Source organism: Trichosurus vulpecula, chromosome 5 (assembly GCF_011100635.1).
Source record: "Trichosurus vulpecula isolate mTriVul1 chromosome 5, mTriVul1.pri, whole genome shotgun sequence".
Classification (NCBI taxonomy): domain Eukaryota; kingdom Metazoa; phylum Chordata; class Mammalia; order Diprotodontia; family Phalangeridae; genus Trichosurus; species Trichosurus vulpecula.
The window spans coordinates 204,243,837-204,268,779 of record NC_050577.1 but is presented as its reverse complement, the minus strand read 5'-3'; the positions used below and the strand labels follow the sequence as shown (position 1 = coordinate 204,268,779).

At 39.2% G+C, this 24,943-nt stretch overlaps 1 protein-coding gene across 3 annotated transcripts in view; it reads right to left on the bottom strand.

The window, feature by feature from the left end:
• ADIPOR2 (adiponectin receptor 2) overlaps positions 1–22,883 on the bottom strand; it is an 84,338-nt gene extending 61,455 nt beyond the window's left edge. The window contains exon 1 of one of the 3 annotated variants that reach the window (XM_036758676.1): positions 22,768–22,883. The gene's annotated coding sequence lies outside the window, so the exon portion shown is untranslated. Of the gene's footprint in view, positions 1–8,224; positions 8,482–22,692 lie in introns of those variants that run through there. The other 2 variants (XM_036758675.1, XM_036758674.1) reach the window with 2 other exon arrangements.
• Positions 22,884–24,943: the final 2,060 nt, after the last annotated feature.

The following is a 24,943-nucleotide window of genomic DNA, read 5'->3' as shown; positions in this document are numbered from 1 at the left end:
TGCAAGATATTTGCAACCCTACCCAAGTTAGCATAATGCATTATTTAAGTCACTGGGGAAATACTACACAGACTCAATACCAATGCCAACTTAGGACTACTCAGAATATTCCAAGACTGACACTGAAATGCACTGACCACCACCTGTTAGGTATGGCCTTATCAACCATCAGGTTGTGCATCTAAGAATAGCGTGAAATATATTACTCTGCAGATGATAATCAACATGGAACTACACATAAAATGCTCTCTCAGTGAGGCTGACGTTGACACCAGAGGCAAGGAAAAAGCCATGGAGATAAATGGAAATGATAACAGTTAAAAGTCATCAATAAACACTTTTTAAATACCTCTTTTAAAAAAGAGGTAAAGAAAGAGTATAGTCTTACTGGCTTATTTAACATAAAAGGACAGCTTCTTCCTAGAGAACTTCCCTCTCAATGTCTCACTTTCCTCATCTATAAAATTTAGATAACTAAACAAAATTATTTCTAAGGGTTCTGAAGATTTTATGATTACATTTCAGTATCAATTGTGTGATGTAAAGTATTTTGAAAATTACATTTTTCCCTTCTCACCTTAAGTTTATCATGACTTATACCCTATACAACTGTATCTTTAAAAACTATACAATAGTTTCACTACTATAGTTTAAATGATAAAAAAAGAAATGTTTCAAGTTAGTAATAATTTGCTATGTACATGCTATAAATAGCATAGGAATATAGCTATAAATAGCATGTATTATAAAGAGCATATAATAATGTGCTATTTATAAATCATTCTATTAATACTTCTATATGAATTAAAAGCCAGTATGACATATAGAATCCACTATGTGAATGGGAAGTAGCCTCGCACAACAGGCACAGAACTGGTCTCAGTCAGGAAGCTTTGGGTTCAAGTCTTGTCTCTGACTCACAGGGTCAACTGTGGACAAGTCACTGGGCCTCTCAGAAAGGGCCCCAGGCAACTCTCTACAGCTATAAATGACAGAGCCTACCTATATGCTGATGCATCTGATGTAAATCCTTACCAGGAGCTCCCTACACTAAGGAAAGTAAAGGTCTGGTCCAAAAACTAAAAGCAACCTGACTTAGCTGAGACAGAGAACTGGCCTTGGAGGGAAGAACTGAGTTCAAGTCCTCCCTCTAATACAATCTGGCTGTGTGATCCTAAGCAAGTCACTTAGCCTCTCAGTGTCAACTCTTAGAGACTATAAACTGCAAAACAGGTTCCACTATCCCACTCAGACTTCCCTCTACCAATAAAATCACAGGTCTAGTCCAAAAAGGAAAAATAAAATCATAAGATGTCCTAAGGAGCTAACTAATTCATCTACAAACCATTCAAAAACACTAAGGTCAACCCAGAATTGGGTTAAATAAAAAAAAACAAACACATATTCTCCAAGTAATCCTATACCATTCTTTTTTTGATTTAGAAACTCTCAAACCTACAACAAATATGAAATGCATTTATCTGTGATTAGAAGACTGAAGACACAAGAGCAAACACTAGTCAATGGTAAAAATATAGGCTTCTGGCTCCTTTAGAAACACTTTTTAAAACACACAGTTCCAATGCCCAAAGGCCTATAAAACTATGTATATCCTTTGATCCTGCAATACCACCACTAAATATGTATCCCAAAGAGATGAAAAAAGGGAGAAGGACCGACACGTACAAAAATATTTATAGCAGCTCTTTTTATGATAGCAAAGAACTGAAAATTGAGGGGATGCCCATCAATTGCAGAATGACTAAATAAGTTGTGGTATAGGAATGTAATAGAATACTACTCTGCTATAAGAATTGATGAGCAGGTGAATTTCAGAAAAACCTGGACTTGCCATGAACTGGTACCAAGTGAAGTGAGCAGAACCAGGAGAACACTGTACACAGTAACAGCAACATTGTGTGATCACCAACTTTGACAGACTTAGCTCTTTTCAGCAACACAATGATCTAAGGCAATTCCAAAAGACTCATTATGGAAAATGCTCTCCACATCCAAAGAACTATGTAGTCTAAATGCAAATTGAAGCATACTATTTTCTCTCTTTTTGTTTTTTTTTCCTCTCATGGTTTTTCTCTTTTCTTCTGATTCTTCTTTCCCAAAATAACTAATGTGGAAATGTTTAATATGATTGTACACATATAGCCTACATCATATTGCTTGCCATCTTGGGGAGGGAAGAGGAGAAGGAGGGATGGAGAAAAAAATTTGAGACTCAAAATCTTTTAAGTGAATGTTGAAAAAAAAAATAAAAATACTATAAAAAAAGAAAAGAAAAAACAGTTTCATGGAGTTTCAAATTACTTTTGAACTCTTTTCATAAATTTTCATATTCCTACAAAAATGATAAAAAGCAAGTACTATCTCCTTTATGTAGGTAGTAAATAAATGCCTATAATGCGCTCGGTAATTATCGAAAATTTACTTCAATGTGAATTTTATTTCACCTATATTAACACAGGCTTCATTAGTCCCATTAATGGTAAATTATATCTATTAGTACACTCGATACCATTCCATTATATTTAATAGCCAGACCTGAAAACATTCTCAAAGAAGGCTCAAATCACAAGGTCTAATTTGTATGAACAATTAATTCTATATTATAACATCTCATGTGAGCAAAGTACCTGACATATAGGTAATTAATAAATGATTGCTGACTTACTAACTTAGAAACCTATTCAAACCAAGTCAACAAGCATTAGTTAAGTACCTACTATGTGCCAAGCACTGTTCTAGGCATTGAGAGTTATAAATACAAAAAGTGAAACAGTTCTCATCCTTGAGGAGCTTACATTCTACTAGAGAAAACAACATGTACACATACGGTATGAACAAAATAAATGTAAATGTATAGGCATAATACATAATACAGGAAGATCTAGGTTCAAATCCTGCCTGTCACAAATTAACTGCGTAACCATGAACTACAAGTTACAAAGAAAAGTGCCACCCACTTTCAATGGCAATGGAGTTATCTCATCCACAGTAGTGAAATCATTGTCTAGTCCCCTATCCCTATAAAAATTACTTTGGGTGGAGGGAAGGAACTAGCAAATAGAAGGGGATCATGAAAGGCTTCATGAAGGTTAGTGAATCAGTCAATAATAAATATGTATTCAGTGCCTACCATATTCTGGGCACTGTGCTAAGCTCTGGAGATACCAAAAAAAAAAAAAAAAAAAAAGCCAAAAGACAGCTCCTGCCCCCGAGGAGCTCACAATCTAAAAACGGAGACAAGCAAACAAATGAATAAGGACACTGATTGGAGAATGCCTAAATAAGCTGTACTATATTAATGTAATCACTCAGAAAAGCATTTTTTATGTATTTATGATGTGACAGACATTGTCACTTTGGTAATGTAATGGAATATTACTATGCTGTACGAAATAGTGAATAATAAATGTGATGAAACATAAAAGTATGGGAAGCCTTAAGTGAACTGATAGAAAATGGAAACAGGAAAATAATGTGCACAATGACTGCCACAATGTGAATGGAAAAGACAGCCACAGAACTACCGAAATTGAATGATGTAAAATTTAAAGACCAATCTCAGCCCCAAAGAAGATATATAAGAAAGCAGCTTCCCTCTTCTTTGCAGACATGGGGATACTACCAGGGTGGCCTGTCAGACTTTTTCCAGTGTACTGTTTAGTTTTACCAAAGTGTTTCTTCTCTTTTTATTCTTTATAATTATTATAAGGACTGGCTGGCTCTCTGGGAGGGGAAAGAAAGATATACACTGGGAAATGTGTCAAAGTGGTCTTTTTGTTTGGATATTTGTAATACCCAATAGTAATACCACTTAGCTAATACATTCCTCTGTTAAGTTCCCATAGGAAAAATTCTTCAGTTGTTGAAGGCTGAATTCCTATGTATCAAATTTGCTTGGAAAGTAGAATGCCTACAATTACTACTAATAACCCCCAGAGTTTAATCAGCACTCTTTATCTTATTTTAAAGAATAGGCCTGAGATAGAATGTAAATATAATAATTTGAGACAACAAAATTTCAAATTTATCCTTCACAACACTCCTAATTTTATAGCCTTTATTTCCACACTATTCCCTTAAAGAACTTTCCACAACACTTATGAATCCCTGAAGATCTTTCCAGAATAAGGTTTACAAATACTTTGTTCACAGTCCTTTAGTAAAGCATTGTTAATCACATTTTACAAATAACAACTCAATTTAAATGATTTAATCACAATCAGAGAGCTACAGAATGGGGAATCAAACCCAGATATCTCTCCACTACAATACAATGCCTTCCATAACCACCAAGTAACTGAAAATTAACAAATTTACACCAGACAATAGAAAGCACAGCAGAATAAGAAGTCAGTTGAAACCTGGGGTCCCAGCTCTATACCCCTAGGATAAAAAAAAATTTCTTTAAAGTAATTCACAAGCTAGTACCAACTTATCTTTCCACTCATCTTTTATTACTCCCTTCCTACACAGTGCAAATCAGCCAAACTGGACTTTTCTCTGTCTCTTACATGCAACACTATCTCCTCACCCACAACTCAGAAAATCCCTTCTTTTAATATTCAGCTCAAGTGCCACTTTCCACAAGAAACCTTTCTTGAATGCCCCATAACTACTAGTGTCTTCCCTCCCAAACTACCTTGATTTAACTTTGTACTTATTCTCTATATACTTATTTGTTGTCTCTCCCATTAGAATATATGTACTGTGAAAATCAATGGCTTCATTCCTTATATTTGTATTTCCAGTACCTAGTATGTAGTAGGCAATTAATAAATACTTGTTGATGGCTTATTGTTGACTGCAGGATAAGTTACTTAACATCTCCACACCTCAGTGTCCTGTCTGTAAAATGAAAGGGCTGGTTGGATCTCTAAGGTTCCTTGTTGTAACAATCTGTGGATATATAAAATGAATCTAGGAATACATAAAGGAGTTGGGCTAAACTATCAGTGTTTCCCAACAACATTGCTCAAGCTGAAAGGACATGACACTTTTGCAACCGAAGTTCCTTAATTCTTAAAACCAGCAATTTTTTTTAAAAAAACTTACTTCTCCATTCTTCTCACCCCTACCTGCTAGATACACTGTTTGGAAATCATACATTGTACTAGTCAGTACTAGTTCTGATTAGAAAAACTAGACTAAAATAGATGATCTCAAGATTTCTCTCAGCTCTAATTATATTTAGTTATTTAGGTTTTTTCAAAATACTATACTACTTCTTAACTGATCAATAGTGAAAAATCAGGTAGAGTCTTTAAAACCATAAACAAATTTGTTTTTCTTAAACCATTAAGGTGATCTTTGCTTTCAAATCTTTCAGCACGTATTCCCTCCACCAATGCAAATCACGACTCCTCTGTAACTTAGTAGACACAGTGGAAAATATTTTACATTCTATAGCTAAGCATATTCTAAGCCAGAAATGTTAAACACACAGCAAAGCCTGACAAGGCACACACAATCACAAGCGCCAACCTGAACCAGATTAAAATGTAGTTCCTATCTATGTCTAATGAGTTCATGTATTAATAAAAAAAAAAGAAATATATAAATACCTGTGGTTTTCTAAGTCAACCTATGACCCAAAGGGATTCTTATGCACATTTTAATGGTCCTCTTAGAGTTTGACACCCCTGCTCTACTGGCAGAGGAATAGCCTTAGAGAACCTAGAAGCACTTGCAGACCAGGTCATGAGAGGACTCTAGTAGTGGGATTTGTTTTACTAAATTATTAAATTCAAAGCTAGTAACAACCCAAGTGTAACATGGTTTTCCTAATATACAATCCCAAATAAGACCCACTTCTGACAGCTAATGAGCATCAACATAGTGATGAAGCTTCATGGAGGGACAGAAAAAGCACAGAACACAAAGAAAAAAGACATAGGATCCAATCCTGAATTTGATTACTAGCTGTGGGACTCCTTAGCAATCACTTGACCTCTGTAACTCTGTGACTCATCTATAAAATTGAGACAACACTTGAGCTATCTCCCTTGCAAGGCTGTTAGATGTTTGTAAAACACTTTCCGAATCTTAAAGTACCATAAAAGTTATTACAAAATTATGCAGGCATGAAACAGATTTTTTAAACTACTGTTGTTGCGAGTTTAGTGCCTCTGAGAACCTAGTAATATCATATACTCTGACAAACATAATGAGAACGAAATTACACACCAAGCCAACATAGTTTAGGGTAGAGAAAACAATTTGTATATTTCCTATGAGAAAAGTGTTCATAAACTTTAGAATTCTGAAACTTTGAAAAGAAAACTCCACCATAATACTGTATCAAGCACAAAGAAATAACCTATTTGAGCTGGCATAATGGGGGGGAGTAACTGGATATCATTACTTTAAGACTCTCTAACAAAGTCAGTAAGTACGTAGGTTATTATTAGTCCTCAGCAAATGTCCAAAAGAGACTCTGAACTAATCTAATAAGGCAGCCAATCTTAACAGTTAAATTTAGGGAAATGGTAAATGCATTATGTACCACTAATGAGAAAAATTCAATGGTATCTGATGCACAACAATTTATAACTCACAATTACCATAGAAGATTCACCATGAAAATTTTTTTTGGTCTTAGTTTTTTTTAGAAAAGTAGCTATACTTTTGAATTTCAAAGTTCAAACTATTTATAGCAAAGGAGACCTTCATCCGAAGATCACTTCGAAACCTCATCAAATTTTATAATAACCTAGTTAATTATCATGGGACAGTGCATGTGAAATATTCTCACATCTCCCTGATGGGTTAACTGCAGTATGACAACTATATATATTTAGCATTCAAAACGATGATCTCAAGTGAACTTACTACCTAAGTTAGAGACTAATGGGAAAGAAGGGAAAGGAGGAAACAAACTTTGGTAAGGGCGCACTTCAATGACCAGAATTGAGAGTTTAAAGTGTTCATGAGACACGCCCTGCCCCCTTCCCCAAATGAAATTCAGCACCTAAAAGATCCGTTATCTCTGGGTTTCTTGTGGTAGAGGGGAGGAAGATAGTGAAGGGAAGTTAAGTGGTATTTTCTAAATTTGTATTTCTGGAAATGAGCATAAAAGTCCAAACGGCGAAGACAAAAGACAAGCTCTTCCCTAGTCTCTGTCTCTCTCCCCCTACCCCAAAACTAAATCATTCTTCTCATCCTTTACCTTATCTTCTCCTTGCAACTTCAGAAGACCCTAATCATTCCTGGAGAAGAAATGAAGGAAGATAGAGGATGAAGCGGAACTTTCTCAAAAACATGGCAAGCCCCGCCCCCCCCACTTGTTTTTAAAAGATCCTGGTGAAGATGACTGGGCAAAGAGTTAAGAAATATGCACGTGTCCAAAGGGTACCACTGCACAATACCTAAGGCTTGGAAGCCTTTCAACTCAATTCCTCCAACAACTCCACAATATTTCCAGAATGTTTTCTCTCCTAGGATGCAACATCAACCCACCTTGTCTTCATACCAACAGACAGATATACCGCTGCTAACAAACATATGTATAATTAATACCCCAGGGTATAAAGAAAAGAAATGCCTGTAGCAAAAGTCACAAAACTCGGTCTGTTTGAAAGCAAATTTCTGACTCAGTTCTCGTTGTGGAATTTAGAGAGAAGCTAAAGCTGTGCAACGAGAAAAGCAGCAAATCCCAGAAGAAGGCATAGAGTCCTATATGCACAATCTTAAGTGTTCTCAATGGGTAAATACGTTTCTCCGGAGTTTCAGGAATGGGATGAGAGGAACTCATGACGGATATTGTTAGTTATTCCCGAAGGTAAATAAAGGCACCCCAAAATTCACGGGAAAGAGGAAATGTAATCAAGTAAACAAAGCATTTACAAGAGACAATAGTTGGGCAGGCTGATGCCCGGGTGAGAAGTCGATACCGAGCTCCTTGGACGGCAGGAGGATGGGGAAATCATCTGCTCCAGAGGCAGGGACAGCAAAAGGACCCCTTCCCTTTTTGAAGAGGGAGAGGAGGTGTGACAAGCCCCTGAGGAAAAAATAACTGGACTTTGGCCTCCGAGCAGGAGAAAGGCTACGGCCGGGGAAGGAGCGGCGCGCACGCTCCCGGAGGAGCGCTTTTGACAGACAAGGGAGGCTGGTTCCCTCAATGCTCTCCTCTCCACCCCACCCCCACCCCCGCCCCCGATCGCCCCCGTCGGGGAGAGGGGTTTGTTTGGGCTGCAGGGTCTCTCACCCGGAACTTGTCGCCGCCTCTCTGCGCCTGGCTCTGCCTCTTCGGAGGGGAGGGGGGGAAGGAGGGGGAGCGGAGGAGGGAGGGGGGCAGAGCCCGCTCCAGCCGCTACCGCGACCACCTCCGCTCCAGCCAAATTGCGTCCGTGTCCGTGCTGCCGCCGCCGCCGCCGCCGCCGCCGCGACCGCCGCGACCGCCGCCGCCACCACCACCACCGCCTCGTCTTCCCCGCCCCACGGCTGCACGTCGCTGTGACACGAATCGCACGAGACCTCGCGGGCCAATAGGACAGCCCCAGGTACGCAGGCGCATCACCTACAGCCGGAAGTCCTTGCTCCACCGAGCTCACGACCTTCCCGGTGCATCTGGGGATTTGTAGTTCGGCCGAGAACAATCTTAGACAACCTGGAAGCACGCGCTCCCCCTTCTCTCCTCCCTCCTCTTCCCCCGCCCACTCGGAGCGCGGGGACCCGCGGGGACGCGCGCAGCCCCCACCCCCCCACCCCCACCCCGCTTCCAACGGAAGCGGAAAGCCCAGAGATGCGAGGGGAGCGGGACTGCCTGGGTAGCGTGTTTCCCCATCTCCATAGTTACGGGTTCGCGCTTATCCGAGAGCTGGGAGGATGCAGTAGGTACCAAAGGCGACGAGGAGTTTGGGGTCACAAAAGGGCCCCCCAGCTGCCAGCCGCATCCCGGTCTCTTGCCCCTGGAGGTGTCCGAAAACGAACTCGAAAGTGTCCCTAGTCCAAGTTCCAGACTTTAACCCAGACTACATTTCTACTTGCCCCTCCGGGGAAGACGCAAGGATCAACTGCAGCAGGCGAGGGTTGCGCTAAGGAGGATTTCATTGCAAGCTTAAAGCGTGGGGCTTTCCCACCTTGGCGGCGGAAATCTCAGAAAAGACAGGCTCAAAGCTTATAAAGTCATGAAGGTTTAAAATAAGGGACCCCGTGGACCTGTGTAATATTCCCGTCCTTGAAACTTGGAAGACATGAATAAATAAATAAAAAGAATAATTGCGAGTTTACACATTGTTCGTAATGATAACTTATGTTATTTGGAATCAAATATTTTAAGCTGGAGGGGGACCTTTACCTAAGAAAATCTCTCATCTTAGATACCTTAAAAGGCTAACTCCCAACTGTGCTTGCAAGCACTCTGACCATACTCTTAATAAATCTAAGCCCCATTAGAGAAAAAAAAAATTATACTTACTATCATCCACAAGTTCCTAGTGGACGACCACTTCCCATAGTCACAATCCACACTGATTTTACTGGAAGCCCTCTTCCAGATTCAGCTCCTCTGCCACTGTCCAATCATTTCATCTGCTGCTGTTTCCTCTCTTGTAGTCCTGAGAGCTTATTATTATAGAGAATCCATTTCTATGTAATGACTTCTACTCTTGCTTCTGTGATTGAATTCTTTGAGAGCAAGTAGTTGACACTTCTTCCGTCTTGTTACCTTCCTCATTGCCCCTTCCTAGAGATCAGCTTAAGGATACTGTGTCATTCTCAGAGTGACACAATCATGAGTGTGACTAGTCAAATTGAGTGCATTCCAACATATGGGCCCCACAACAACTATGTGTTATAGATGGTGGTTGTTTTTTTTTAAGGTTTAGACCAATTCACATGTAAAAATACATAATGGATACATACGTACAAATACATAAATACATTAGTGTGCATGTATACCCCTACTATCCCATGATCCTTATCCCTGCCTTCAAAACTTCATTTTTCACAGTTATGATGTTATTTCCCTAAAAGCATCAACCATGATGTCCATCCACACAGTTTGTTATCTGAGAAGGTATTGTTCTCATGTTCTTATATTTCCTTCAGTCCTCCATGATATTATTTGCTTTAGTGCAACCAGTTGTCTTAGGGCAGAGTTTCTAGGGGCAAACACTTCTTTGATGTGTAAAAAGTGCCAAAAGAATAGGTCAATTAACAGACCACTGAACAGAAGTAAGATAAATTATTTCTCTCTTCCCTCCTTTCTACTTCCTCATCTAGAAATTAACCAGTGTGGGAAATCTTGCTCAAAGACTTAGCCAGCCAGGAAAACTAAGATCTTATCAAAGACACTAAAGAAATTCTAAGTTCAGGTGAACAGTGAATTCCAGCTCATTGGGTTTACTCAGACAGGCCTGGGAAAATGTGGATTCTCCCTTTTGTCAGACTGATGATATGGAAATTGAGAAGTCTCTGGGACTAAGATTTGGGTGCTAAATGTCACATACCTCAAGACCCCCATTGGAATAAGCCCACCTCTCATTATAATATTCTTTCTCTCATGAATTATTGACCAAATCAGTTGATTGCCACCCTTTGTATACCTGCTCTTCCAAGGGTATACAAACCCTTTGGCATTTGAGAGTGCCACTGACCCATTTTATTGGTAATATGCTAGCATTGTTAATAAAATGATTAATTATCCAGAAACTATGTCTCGCTAACTTTTTAAACATTGTGAGAAATGGTGGGAGGAGTTCTGTTTTTACAGGATAGTGATAGCAGATTGTAAGTCAGGTGACTGGTTCTAATTAAAGCTGTGATCTAGCAGAGACCAGACTTCTGTCTGGTGAAAGGCTAGAGACTTATATGAATGCTTAATGAGCCCTTTGAGGAGGACATAATGTAGGCAGTCAAGGGGTTGCAAGTGACCAATGAAGAGCCAGGCTGAAGATTCAAATTGGGAGTCAATAAAAGGAATGGTGTTCATCTGAGTCCTTGTACTCTCCTGTACTCTGTTCAGGGGACATACCCATTTATTCAGATGGAACTAAAGTAAAATATAATTAAAACCTTCCTGGCTTCTCAATGAGTACTGTTTATTCCTAGACAGTGTAAGTATATTTATAACAGCATCACAATAGGGATTCAGATAGGCCATGTTTCATTCTCTTCCATGTTCTTACAGACTTTGCCACAATGACTCCTGGTGTCTCACCCCAGAGTTTCCTTTGGTGCCTTTAGACCTTGCAATATCCCTCAGCCATACCTCCTTCTCCTCCTCCCATTCATTCATTTGGTTTTTTTTTTCAGGGCCTTTATTTGGAAATAGGGCCCAGGCTGGCCAGGCTTCGTTTCCTCCCAACTTGGGTGCTTGTCTGTTCCACCCTATCCCCACCTTCCAACTCCCTCTTATGTGCTGTCTTCCCCCTTTAGAATGTAAGTTTCTTTGCTTGTTTTTGTATCCTCAGCACTTAACACAGTGCCTGGCACATAATAATCATTTAATAAGCAATTTCAATCTTGTTACTTTGCAGGCTAACCCCATCCCCAACTGCAGAATAATCACTAAGGAAGTTAGTTATAAAACACAGGATTCGGCATTCAATTCAGAGGACTTAATCCAGATCAGTTAATGCGGATCACAAATTCAGTTTTCAAAAGGAGAACTGGGTGAAATAGATGGAAATCAGTAGGAAGCAGAGTATTTTCAAAAACAAGTTAGGATCATGCAATTTGTTGAAAATACATAAATGCCTGTTAAATTTATTTTAAGGGGAAAATCAAGGAAACATCCAGTGTCCACCAATAAGTACTTAGTCCTTTATAAATACAGAAAATTAATTGGCAGCTGTCCAAAAAGGACACTATTAGACTTAGAGATTCTCCAGAGCAAATCTCATCCTCCTGGTGAGGAAATTAATAATGAGTTAATGTAAGGTATAGGAAACTGGGTTCTGATGTGAATTTCTTAAACATGACAATTGGCCAAGGTTCCAATTTTCAATTTGTAAAAATGATCAGGGTTATAAGGATTAGAAATGGTAACTTAAAATTGTGCTAAGGTCACTTTTGTAGGAGAACGGGAAGAAAGCTTGTTCCGACAAAAAGATGCTGAGATGCTGTGCTGGAGATGGCTGGAACAAATACCAAGGATCAGAGGGCTCATTGACGATGTTCCCTGCCAGACATCTGTATGGGAAGAGACTTTTGAATCTTAAAGGGACAATTGCATTATCGTTTTCTTTTGGGTCTCTATATCTGTATTTATAAAGGGGACTGCCCCCTTTGATTTGTCAATGTATATATAGATCAACCTTTATCCCTTCCCATATTTACTTAAAGGGTGATGGTTAAGGGGAAAAATTCAGATGAGAAAGAGAATAAGGGAATATTAAAGATGTGAAAACAAAAAATTTGGATAAAAGGAGGGATTGTAAGATATCGGGGGAAGGGTTTTGTTTCCACAGAGTTGAAGGTATCCTTCTCCCCCTGTCCCACTCCAGCTTTAGCAGAATGTAAGCCAGGTGAGCTCTGATCTAGCAGAAAGCAGGCCTCAGGTCAGTCGGGTGAAAGGTCAGAGGCTTGTACTCATGATTAAATGAGCCATTTGAGGATGGCATCACGTAGGCAGTCAGGGGGTTGTATCTGGCCAATGAAGAGCCTGGCAGGAGATTCGAAGGGAAAGTCAATAAAAGGACTGGCATCCATCTGAGTCCTTTGTACTCTCCTGTACTCTGTTCAGGAGACGTGCCCATTTATTCAGACCGAATAAATGTAAAACATAATTAAAATACCCCTGCTTGGGTGGCATCCTTTCTCATGAGAAAGCAATAAAATTCCTTTCTACTTTTTACCTTGAGAAACCTCTGAATTTAATTTGGGGAAGGGTCGCTGTCCCACACAGAACCTTCTATATAAATTGGAAATGAGACCAACCCAGAAGTTAGACACTAGAATAGAATGCTTGACTAATCCCTATAATGTCCCCCACAAAAATATTTAACAAATAGTCAACTTTTAGGCAGTCCATTGGACTCTAAAGCCCTTAGATTCAGTGGTTAAGTGCCTTGTAAGTGATCTATTAGTCTGACAAAAACAGTGAAATTAAGGTAGATGTTTCTATTCCAGTATATGTAGCATTAAACAAATCAACAATATCCGGTACCTTCGTTGATAAAAACATAATTATGCTGAGTTTGAGGGTCTATATATAATGGATCTCTAACTATTTACATTCATCATGCCACATTAAATCCCCATTCTTCCCAAGGAATATATCATGTTTCAATCTGAGGACATATAGTACCGTAAACACCTATAATTGCGTTAGCAATTAGGCAACATAGCCCAAGGAAAGGAGTGCAAGGGTAGGAGTAATATTATTGGCTTTGGGACTGAGTCATTGTTTAACCGCTGACAAGTTCCTTAGAGTTTTTACAAAAACAATAAAAATAAGGTCCTCTAAAAACCAATACATTAGAAAAAACACGAATTCGGTTTTTAAAGGAGGAGCTAGGAGAAATAGATGGAAACCATTAGAGATCAGAGTATTTTCAAAAACAAGTCAGGATCGCACACTTGTTGAAAATATATAAATGCCTATTAAATTTAAGGGAAAAATGAAGGAAACATCCAGGGTGCACCAATAAGTACTTAAGACAGTAGTTACATCTATCACAAATAGATTTGTATATTATTATTTGTTGTGCTACTCTTTAAAGACTACGTGACGGTGTGAGGAATGTGCTCACTCTACTAGTTGTGAAGCCACGAAAGGGCTTATTTATTTTATATTCATTGAGAATGGGTAGCTCCCTAAAGGAGTATGCTTGCTCAGACAAATGCAAGGCTTTTGATGCTGTTCCCAAGTGGAATTTTCCCTCTTGCTCTCCATTGGCTGTATGCAAACTCCTGAACTGCTCACTTTATGTTCTCTTACTCGATATGTTCCCTCTCAAACAGTTCATTAAGCATGTGTACAAGCTTCTGACCTTTGACCTGATCAGAAGCCTGGTTCTACTAGGTCACAGCTCTGATTGGAATCAATCAGTCACCTTTGACTTAACATTCTGTTATCACTCAAAGCTGGGGGTAGTTCTAATCCTGTGGAAACAGAATTCCTTCTTTTGTTTCTCACAGACTAATTAACATTAAAACATCTTAGACCCACAAAAGTCATCAGCCTTGCCAGACAGTCTGTAATTACCAACAAAATCCAGCAGGAAGAGATACAAAAAGAAATTTTATTCAAAATAATATTAAAATCTAGGAATCTACCTACTAAGACACACTCAGGAATTATACAAAGACATGTACCAAACACTCTTTATAGAAATATTGGTAGGCAAATATTTGAAGAGATGTTAATTGCTCCTTGGTTGAATCATGCTGAGATAATAAAAGCGCAGCTAGGTGGTACAGTGGTTAAAGTGACAGCCTTAGAGTAAGGGGGTCCTGAGTTAAATTTGGCCTCAGTCACTTACTAGCTGTGTGACCCTAGGCAAGTCACTTAATCCTGTTTGCCTCAGTTTCCTCATTTGTAAAATGAGCTGGAGAAGGAAATGGCAAACCACTCTAGTATCTTTAGCAAGAAAAACTCTGAAAGCTACTAAGTGACAAATATAATAAAAATGGTAACGCAAGCTAAATTAATCTACATCTTTGTGCCATGCCAAAGCATTGCTTTATAGACCTAGGCAAAATAATAACAAAATTCATCTGGAGGAACAAAGGTCAATAATCTCAAGGGAAATAATGAAAAAAATTAGGAAGAAAGGGAGCCAGCAATACCGGATCTCAAACTATATTATAAAGCAATAATCTCAGAACTATCTGATACTTATTAAAAAAAGAAAATCGGGTCAATAGAACAGGTTAAGTAAACAAGACCCACCTGGAATACACATAGTAGCAGAGTGTCTGATACAATAAACAACATCAACTAACAGGGCAAGTACTCTCTATTTCTCAAAAACTAATAAGAAAATTGGAAAGCAGCCTAGCAGATCTTACACTACATACCGTAACATACAAAAGGATATATGACCCAAATGTAAAAGGTCATATCATAAATAAATTAGAGCAAGAATTCTTCACCAAATAAGAGATAGAGGTGGATAATTTTGATTACATAAAATTGAAAAGGTTTTGTGCAAACAAAAATCTTTACAGCAATTTCTCTGATAAAAGTCTAATATCCAAGCTACATATGGAATTAATACATGTGCAAGACACATTTTTGTTGTTTGGTTGTGTCTGACTCTTTGTGACTCCATGGATCATAGTACACCAAGCCCTTCTATCCTCCACTATCTCTCAATATCTATCCAAGTTTATGTTCATTGCTTCCGTGACACTATCTATCCATTTCAACTTCTGTTGCCCACTTTTCCTTTTACCTTCTATCTTTCTCAACATCAGGGTCTTTTTCAATGAGTCCTTGTCTTCTCATTATGTGGCCAAAGTATTTAAGCTTCAACTTCAGCATTTGACCTTCTAGTGAATATCCTGAATTAATTTATGTATTGACTAATGTGATCTCCTTATTGTTCCCAAGGAGCTTTCAAATATTTTCTCCAGCACCACAATTAGAAAGCACATCTAGCACTCAGCTATGGCAAAAGTTGTGGTACTGTGTTGGTAAGCAAAATGGCCTTTGTTTTCTTTGAGTAATTCAGTGTAGTTCATTGAGCCTTACTAGGTGCTAAGACCCAGGCCCAAACCCCTATTAGGTGTGGAACCTATGTGGGTGTGGATTGGTGACTGGGGTGGGGCCCAAGGTGGGGCTGGCTAAGGGGAGGTGCTAACTCCAGAGCCATGCCCATCTTGAGTCTTACTAAGTGCTAAGCCCCAGGCTCTAACCCCTATTAGGTGTTAACCTAACCTATGTGGATGTGAACCTCCCAGGGTCCTAAGGGGAGAGGCTAACTCAAGAACCAATCACCAGAGCCTAAGTTCTGGTCATTCAAATGACGCTTGATGATGTCAAAAAGCCCTATAAGAAGAGAGGACAGGGCCATTTGTGCAGGTGTGCTGATGCAGAGACTCTGGGCAGCTGTAGCTAAGGAGCCCTCCAGCTCATAAACCCGGATGCTGAGACTTTGTTGAACTCTGGTAACTATGTATTGGGATTTGAATCAGACAAAGTCTGTCTGTTGATGTTTGTACTTTGTTTGTAATTTGCTCTGAAGTTCAGTGTGCTGGTCTCTTCCCCTGAACTAAGTGAATGATATTTGTATGCTGAATTAAAGTAAGCTTGTCAAACCCCTTCATGTAGCTTTCCTTAGTTAAGCAGATCAAAAGAACCTGTGCTTTTGCAGTGTGCTGGTAGCATTCTTGTTGTTGGGCTTTCACCCCCACAACAGCTGCTAGCCGGATTGTTGAAATAGGCACTCAGCTTTCCTTATTGTCTAACAATCGTGCCATATATTATTACTGGAAAAACCATGGCTTTGACTACGCAGACTTTGTTGGCAAGGTGATATCTCTGCTTTTTAGTATGCTGTCCAGATTTACCATAGCTTTCCTCCTAAGGAATGAAGCATCTTTTAATTTCATGGCTGCAGTCTCCATCTGCAGTGATCTCTGAGCCCAAGAATATAAAATCTAACACTACTTCCATTTCTTTCCTCTCTATTTGCCAAGAAGTGATGGGACCAGTTGCCAAGATTTTAGTTTTGTTTTTTTTTTAAATGTTAACCTTCAAGCTAGAGAGTGTAAAACACTCTCTTCTTTTACCATCATTAATTTTACCTTCTTAATCTTCTTCACTTTCTGTCATCAGAGTGGTATCATTTACATATCTGAGATTGTTAATATTTCTGGCAACCTTGATTCTGCATTTTGATTCATCCAGCCTGGCATTTTGCATGATGTACTTGACAGATAAGTTAAATAAATACAGTGACAATATATAGCCTTGTCATATTCCTTTCTCTATCTTAAACCAATCAGTTATTCCATGTTTGGTTCTGACTATTGCTTCTTGACCCACATACAGATTCCTCCAGAAGAAGTAATATGATCTGGTACTCCCATTTCTTTGAGGGCTTGCCACATTTTGTTGTAATCCATATAACCAAATGTTAGTATAGTCAATGAAGCAGAAATAGCTTTTTTTTCCTGCAACTCCCTTGCTTTCTCCATAATCCATCCAGTGAATGTTGGCAATTTGGTCTCTAGTTCGTCTGCCTCTTCAAAAACCAGTTTTCTGATAATTCTCAGTTCACATATTGCTGAAGCCTAGCTTGAAGAATCTCGAGCATAACCTTGCTGGTATCTGAAATAAGTGCAATTGCTGGGTAATTTGAACATTCCTTGGCATTGCTCTTCTTTAAGATTGGGATGTAAACTGACTTTTTTCCAATCCAGGGGCCACTGCTGTTTTCCAAATTTGCTGACATATTGACTACAGCACTTTAACAACAGTATCTTTTAGGATTAATTCAATCATCTTCACTAGCCTTATTTCAGCAATGCTTCCTAAGGCTCACTTGACTTCATTATCCAGGGTGTCTGATTCTAGAGCAACAACTACACTTCCATGGTTATCAGTGAATGAAACATTCCTTCAACATCCCTAATTTTCCTGAAGAGATATCTTATCTTTTCCATTCTATTGTTTTCTTCTATTTCTATGCATTGCTCATTTAAGAAAATATTATCTCTCCTTGCTGTTCTATAGAATTCTGCATTCAGGGTATATCTATCCCTTTCTCCTTTACCTTTTGCTTTCCTTCTTTCCTCAGCTATTTGTAAAAACATCAAACAGCCATTTTGCTTTCTTGCTCTCCTTTTTCTTTGGGATTTTTTTTTGTTGCTGCGTCTTGCACAATATTGTGAATTTCTGCCCATTCTTCTTCAGGAATTCTGTCTACCAAATCTAGTTCCTTAAATCTATTCTTCACTTCCACTTTATATTCATAAGGGATGTTATTTAGGTCACACTATATAGTCTGATGGTTTCCCTTACTTTCTTCAATTTAAGTCTGAATTTTGCAACAAGAAGCTCATGATTTGAACCGCAGTCAACTCCAGGTCTTTTTTTAACTGATTAACTGACTTTATAAAGTTTCTCCATCTTTGGCTGCCAAGTGTATAATCAATCTGATTTCTATATTGATCATCTGGTGATGTCCATGTATAGAGTTGCCTTTTGGGTTGTGTAAAAAGAGTGCTTGCTATGACCAGCAAGTTACCTTGACAAAATCCTGTTAGTGTCTGCCCCTACCTCATTTTGTACTCCTTGGCCAAACTTGGAATGCTAAAGTCTCTACCACCACACCCCTGTGATATGCCCCCTCAAGAAAGGAAAAATTTGATGTTGGAGAGGCTGTGGAAAATAGCCACATGAATTCACTGCTGGTGGAAATATGAAGTATTCCAATCATTTTGGAAAGCAATTTAGAATTTTATAAGAAAAGTTACAGAAAATGTATTTATACTCTTTAACCAGGTCCTCCCACTGTTTGTTTTATATACCAAAAAAATCAATGACAGGAAAATAAGTCCAGTCCATACAATATACTGATAGTGATACTATTCGTAACAGCAAAAAGATAAAAAGGAAACTACATGTCCAATGACTGGAGAACAGCTGGACAAATCACAACGTATATATTAGTATGTCATAAAGGACAAAGAAGATGAAGAATTCATATATGGGAAGTTGCATGTAATGTGGTACAGAGTGAAGAAAACAGAACAGAAAAAAACAATATACTTTCTGCCAACAATTATGCAAACTAAGGCTGCATTAAAGGACAAAAGCTGCAGGGTGTCCCTTTTGGGGATACTTTAAAGTAGTGGAAAACATTAATGCTAATTTATTAAGGTAAAAACACATGTGTTCCCTTTCTTTTAAGAAACAGTAAGTTACAAAGTGTAAGGTTAAGTAGACTATTAATCACACTCACGCTCTTTTGCTTAAATTTGCAAGGGAATACTTTGTGGAAGACTTAGTTATAAATTTGTGTAGATTTGTCAAAACAAAGTCTGTCAACAACAACAACAAAAATATTCAACAACTTCTTAGCCTTAGAGAGAAGGAAAGAGCAAACCACTCTAGTATCCTGGATGAGAAAATCTCAAAAGGGGTCACAAAGAGTTGGACATGACTGAAAAATGACTAAACAACAACAAATTAGCCTTAGAAAAATACTAGGAGTTTGACTAATCACAAAATAGAACTAAATTAATAAATAGGATGAAATAAGGAAGGAAATACTGTCTCTGCAACCGGTTTGTTTTCCTGAGTGAAGTCAGTTGTTTCACTCCTTTTCTTTTTTTGGAGGGGAGTGAAAAAGAAGAAGTAGAAAAAACTTTTCACTTTCATTTCTTCCAATAAGGCTAAGGGTACAATATAGTATTTTTAATGCATCCTGCATTGCATACAGATCTGAGAGCTACACAACTCAGGTAAACGAAAATGTCCCTAACCTCAAGGGATACCTAATTTAAAACATGTTGACGACAGAAAACGACAGTTTTGTAAACCACAGGCTTCAATGCAATCATATGTCTATAAATATTTATCAAACATCATCACTGAAGGTGAAATGACCATGTCAGAGTAAACATCAGATAAAGCATAAAACAGAGGGATGTGCCTGCAAAAGGTATTCACTGCTGTGATAGAGGAAATACAGTACAGAATCCAGATCAAAGATGGCTACCCTGTTGAAGGTGAGGTCCTCACAACACTCTTGTTTGGGGAGGACATTGTGCTGGTTTTATCAAACTCCAAAACACTACAGAGCCTCCTTCAAGAGAACTGTGGTCACTCAGTGGAGTTTGGCCTGTCCATCTGCATGGGAAAAAAACAAAGGAATGAAAAATGTCTATTGCCTCAGATTACAATATGCATTTGGAGGGACGCTCTACTATAAAGCTTGTCTGGCAGTATGTATATATGGGACAGATGGTAAAGGCAGACAAACAAGGGGGGCCCAGAACTGAACAGGAGGAGGAGAGCAGGATGGATATCTTCAGGAAATTAAAAAGCTTTTGTCCTGACCCCCAACTTTCCTATGAAAAGAAACCCTAAATGCGCTTCAAAATGAATAATTTTTTATCAGTGTTACTATATGGCAGCAAGACAAGGAATACCACTGCCTCCAAAAAACTAAAAATGAGGAGAGAGCAAGGGAGAGGTGCATTGCGGGTGGGAGCAGGCTGCAATATATGCCAATGAGGAAGTAAAAAAAAGTACAGGAATAAAAAATGTCATCAAGGAATCACGTGATAGGAAGAAAAAATGGAGTTATCACATGGCAAAAGTAAAATCTAAGGTGAGGTTCCCATCACTGACAACAGTAGCACAGAATACACAGACCTAGATGAGCTGTTATCTACATTGCTGGTGGGAATGCCCCAATGCCCAACTCTAATGGAGCATCAACTTTCATTTAAAATTGCAGAAGAGATGTCTACTTGAAACTCTTCAGTCATTATTTTGTGTCAAAGATGACTTTGTGAATATAAAGTTTAACTTGCTACAGAGGCAAGTGTGGTACAAGTGTAAACAGTGCTAGACAAGGAATCAGTCAATTAGTTTGAATTCTGACTGTGTGACCTTCCCTTCGTCTCTGTGGGTCTTCATCTCTTCATCTATAAAACGGAGGAGTTAGACTAGATGACCTTAATCTGTTAACTCTCTCCCAGTTCCAAATCTATGATCCTATAATTGATTTTTTTAAAGAGGGATGAAAAAGAAATTTTAATCAGGGTGTGAGGAAGTCAAAAGAGTAAAGAAAGTTACAGCAAATACAAGAGCAGAAGAATCAAGAGGTCCAAGGAGGGGTAGGCCAAAGGGGTGGAAGAGGCAATCTACTGCTGATGGATTCATGATGATTTACGAGCACAGGCACCAATGTAGAAGCGACATGGGCTCCTAGCAGCAAGTCTAAACAGAGGCTCACCTCCCCTGGGTCAAGGCAAAGAGGAAGAGGAAGGATACCCAAAAACCCGCCCCTGTTCTGGGCTCCAGCTACTTTGAGGGCTCCTGGGTACAGCTGGGGCGGGTCTCCTTATACTTCTCCCCAACCTCCATCCCAAAATGGCAAAATGATACAGCCACTCCCTCAGGCAATTTCAGGAAGCCAAGAAACAGGCCCTGTGTCCTCGACTGGGACCAAGGAGCCCCTAGGAAGCAAAGGAAAGTAGGAAGTAGAGTCAGAAAGCTCTCTTCTCTGAACATCTATCTAGAACCACAGGGTGGGAGAAAGGAAGGTAGCAGTCATCTTTTGGCTCCAGGCCTATTCAGACTCACAGAGACCGGTAAGCAACTGGAGATAGTTATATTTGCTTACAAAAAGACACATACACACACACAAAACCAGACCCAGCCCAGACTAATGGCCAGGCAGACCCATTGGATGTGTCCTTACATGTCTACTTTCCGCTAGTAAGCTGTCCACCCCCTGTCCTGTATCCCCAAGCCCTGTTCCACTCCTTGTCCCATTATTCTCTCTGACCTCAGCCAGGAAGCTTTGCAGAGATGGAAGAAAGGATGAGATAGGGAGAAGCTGATGGATCCAGTCAGATTCTCTAAAAATTCTTGAGGAACTCAAGGTCCCTTATTCTCTGCTAGAATTTTGAGTAATCTAATAGGTCTGGTAAGTCACAGAACATATCCTTAGGGAACGCTTCTGGCCTTATGTCCTCCAACTCTTTTAATGTTTCCTTTACTGCTTTTGTAATAAGCTTAGCTTCATACACAGGGTCTACTTCAAATATCAGTAGTCCTCTATGAACCTTAATGACCATTACATAATGCATTTCAAATTCAGCTTCCATATTTTCAAAATACTGATCTATAAGGACAATAGTTAAACACCCAATAAAGCAGTTGTAAGCATTAAACATGTTTTAGTTACTTAAGCATTAGTCATATGTACTAACACAATGGAGCAATGAGTCATGGAATGTATACAGCACAAAACCAATAAAGTAGGTATGCAGTTAATAGTTACACAGGATCACAGTCATATACCAACAATTGAATTACATGCAAACCATATCATTAAAATAAGAATCCTTTGCCCAGATGGATAGTGTCAGCAAATACGTATGTATGCCATTATTAGCAGCACTGAATGTTTCATATTTATATTCATCATATGAACGCAGCAATAAAATATAATAGAAGGAAATACTCATGGGAAACCAAAAAACAAGTGAAAAACAAAACAAAAAATAGAACAGGATTTCTTTTTTAAAATCAGGCTATAAAATTTCACTGAGAAAAGAACAGAAAGGTTTGTTGGTTGGTTGAACTAGATCTGTGATTTCATGACAGTAAGAAGCGCTGTGTGAGGATTTCCTCTATTAATGCAGATCTATACCTTCTCTGAAATTTTAGAGAAAGGTCCTAAAGGTTGGATGTGGCTGAGAACAGGCACTCAAATGCAAAGCTGGAATTGAACCCAGGGCCTCCTATCTCCAAAGCCAGCTCTATATGCTATAACGCACTGCCTTACTGCTTTCCTTTTTAAAAGAAATCATGTATCAAATTTGTAAAATAAAAAAAAAAAAGTAATTCTTCCCTAAAAAAGATAAGCTAACCAGCTCAATACTCAAAAGCACCCAAGGAAAACAGATTTTTAAATGTTTAGAAATATAATTTTCAGTGTGAGGGTATTCCTGAAGAAACACTGAGAGGAGGAGAAACCTTTGATTATAGATAACAGAAAGAAAAAAACATCATCCCACCATAGTTCCCATTCATACCCAGATGGCCCTGGCAAATGCTGCCGGCTGAGCTGTCAGTCATCCACTGGGCCTGGAAGGACTGGACATACTTACCTGGGGACTTTACTCAAGCCTAGAGTGAGCTTTATGGACAAAGGGAAGGGAGGGTGGATTCCTCACCCCACAGGCTTCACCTTGCTGAGGATGTGGGTGTCAGGGGTTATTCCCTTTTGTCCTCAGGTAAACTCTTCCCTCTCTTAAAGACACACAAACAACACAGCACAGCACAGCACAGAACAGCAGTGATTATCTCAGCACTGCCGGCAATCATCTCAAAGATACATCAACAGGACTTAAAATGGACTTAGCCCCAATTACACAGCATTGCTTGACAAACTACTTTAGCAACTACTGTTTAAATTACATGAAGCAGGTATTACGTGCACATGTCACAGAATGTGATGGCACGTTTATCTAATACAAGGAGGTGTTACAGTACAAGTGTCTGTCAGGGATGCTTATACAAATGAAACCTTTACCATTCTCTACCTTTGAATTTTTTTAATCAAAAAAATTTTTAATTAACACGCGTTTATTTTCTCTCCCTCCTACATCCCCTCCCTGTATTCCACCAGGATGAAAAAAGAAAAGAAAAATCTCTTAGTCTCTTTTCTTCCTTACTTCCTGCTCAAGCTTTCATTTGCTTGCTCTTTTTTACTAGCCCACTTCAAAGCCAGGGTCGAATAACAGCTTGACTTCAGATGAAATCTGAAATCTCTCAGAGTTTAAGGAGCACTGGAAAGGTGGCTTATTTCCATACAAATTAGGCTAGTTTTTCATTAAAGGTATTGAAAATGACCTCAAGATTTAGTTGGCACAGGGGATTAAAGCTTGGTCTCTGGACAGAACTTTCCAGTTGCCAACATAATAAATGCCAAAATGCCATAGGTGGTCCTGTTCTCTCTCTCAGGCTTCTGACCATGGACCAATAAATAGTCTAATAAAGAGAAGCTGCACTCAGCTGAATCCAGGTGGTGACCTCCCTGAATATTCTTGTTGAATATCCTTCCTCTGCTATGGCTAAGTAAACCTCCTTTTGTTAAATTTTAAAAAGAAAAGTGGCTTAGCCTGGTCATAGGCAGCTCAACTTCTCTGCACTTCTATCCAAACTTTCTAAAGGAGTATCAAAAATGTTGGTTACAAAGATATAAATTCTCATTTCCTCACTGATGAGACACTAATAGCCATTCTTCAATCAACAAACACCTACATTGTTTCCAATTCACTGCTTTCACAATAAATATTGCTATTACTAATTTAGTGCATATGGAACCTATCTTTAACCTCCTTGGGTTTTATTTCTATCTTGGGGTTTTATATCTATTGTTAGCATCTTTTGAGTCTAAAGGTCTCAGCTAAGTTGGCCTTACTCTGCACTTCCAGAAGATAAGAGTATCAACTGTTTCATGCTGTCCACGCTCTTGCCACGAGCTCTGCAGTATACCCCTTGGACCAGAGATGACACCCTGAAGGACTTAACCCTCCCAGCTCTAGAGCTCCCACCTTGGGACCCATGTTGATATGATATTTATAAATAGTAGTGAGATCTCCAGATAAAAAGATAGAGACATTTTACCCACTTTTTTAAGAACAGCTATTATTTCCAGAATGGCTACAAAAAGAATGTTTCGGTGTGCCTGTATTTCTTCAGCACCTCCAGTTTGGACTGTTTCTATCTTTTGTCATCTTGCCTTGAGAAAATTCAAGTGGATTGAGACTATTGCCCATGAGTGGGATGGTGAAGCCCTCTCATGGAATCTGGACCTCGGCCTTTCTGTGAGTTGAGTGGAATGAGTGGGGGTGGGGACTTTTCAGTGTGGCTCAGGGCTTCTGATTGACCACTAGGACTAAGTTTCGAATCACCTGACCCGTAGGAATCTGAAACTTACAGCAGCCTGAACGGCCCCCCAGCACAAACCTCGCCAAATAAAGATAAAAGTGTTTTTTAAGAGTTGGCATTGGCTAAATTGTACCTGGGGTAGTAGGTTTCCGCATTTATATTGTGAGCCTGAACTCCACCAATGAAAGTAAAAGGTGGGGTGGGGGTTGTTTGCGTCAGGGTATAAAGCTAAAGTTCTGCCCTCTGGGCACCGCTTCTCCCTACCGATTGTCTGTGGGTTTGGAGATCACCCTTTCCCGCTGGATCGTAATAAAATTCATTTCTACTTTCTACTTGAGAAGCCTCTGAGTTTAATTTTGGGTGAAGTTGCTGTCCCACACACCCAGATTA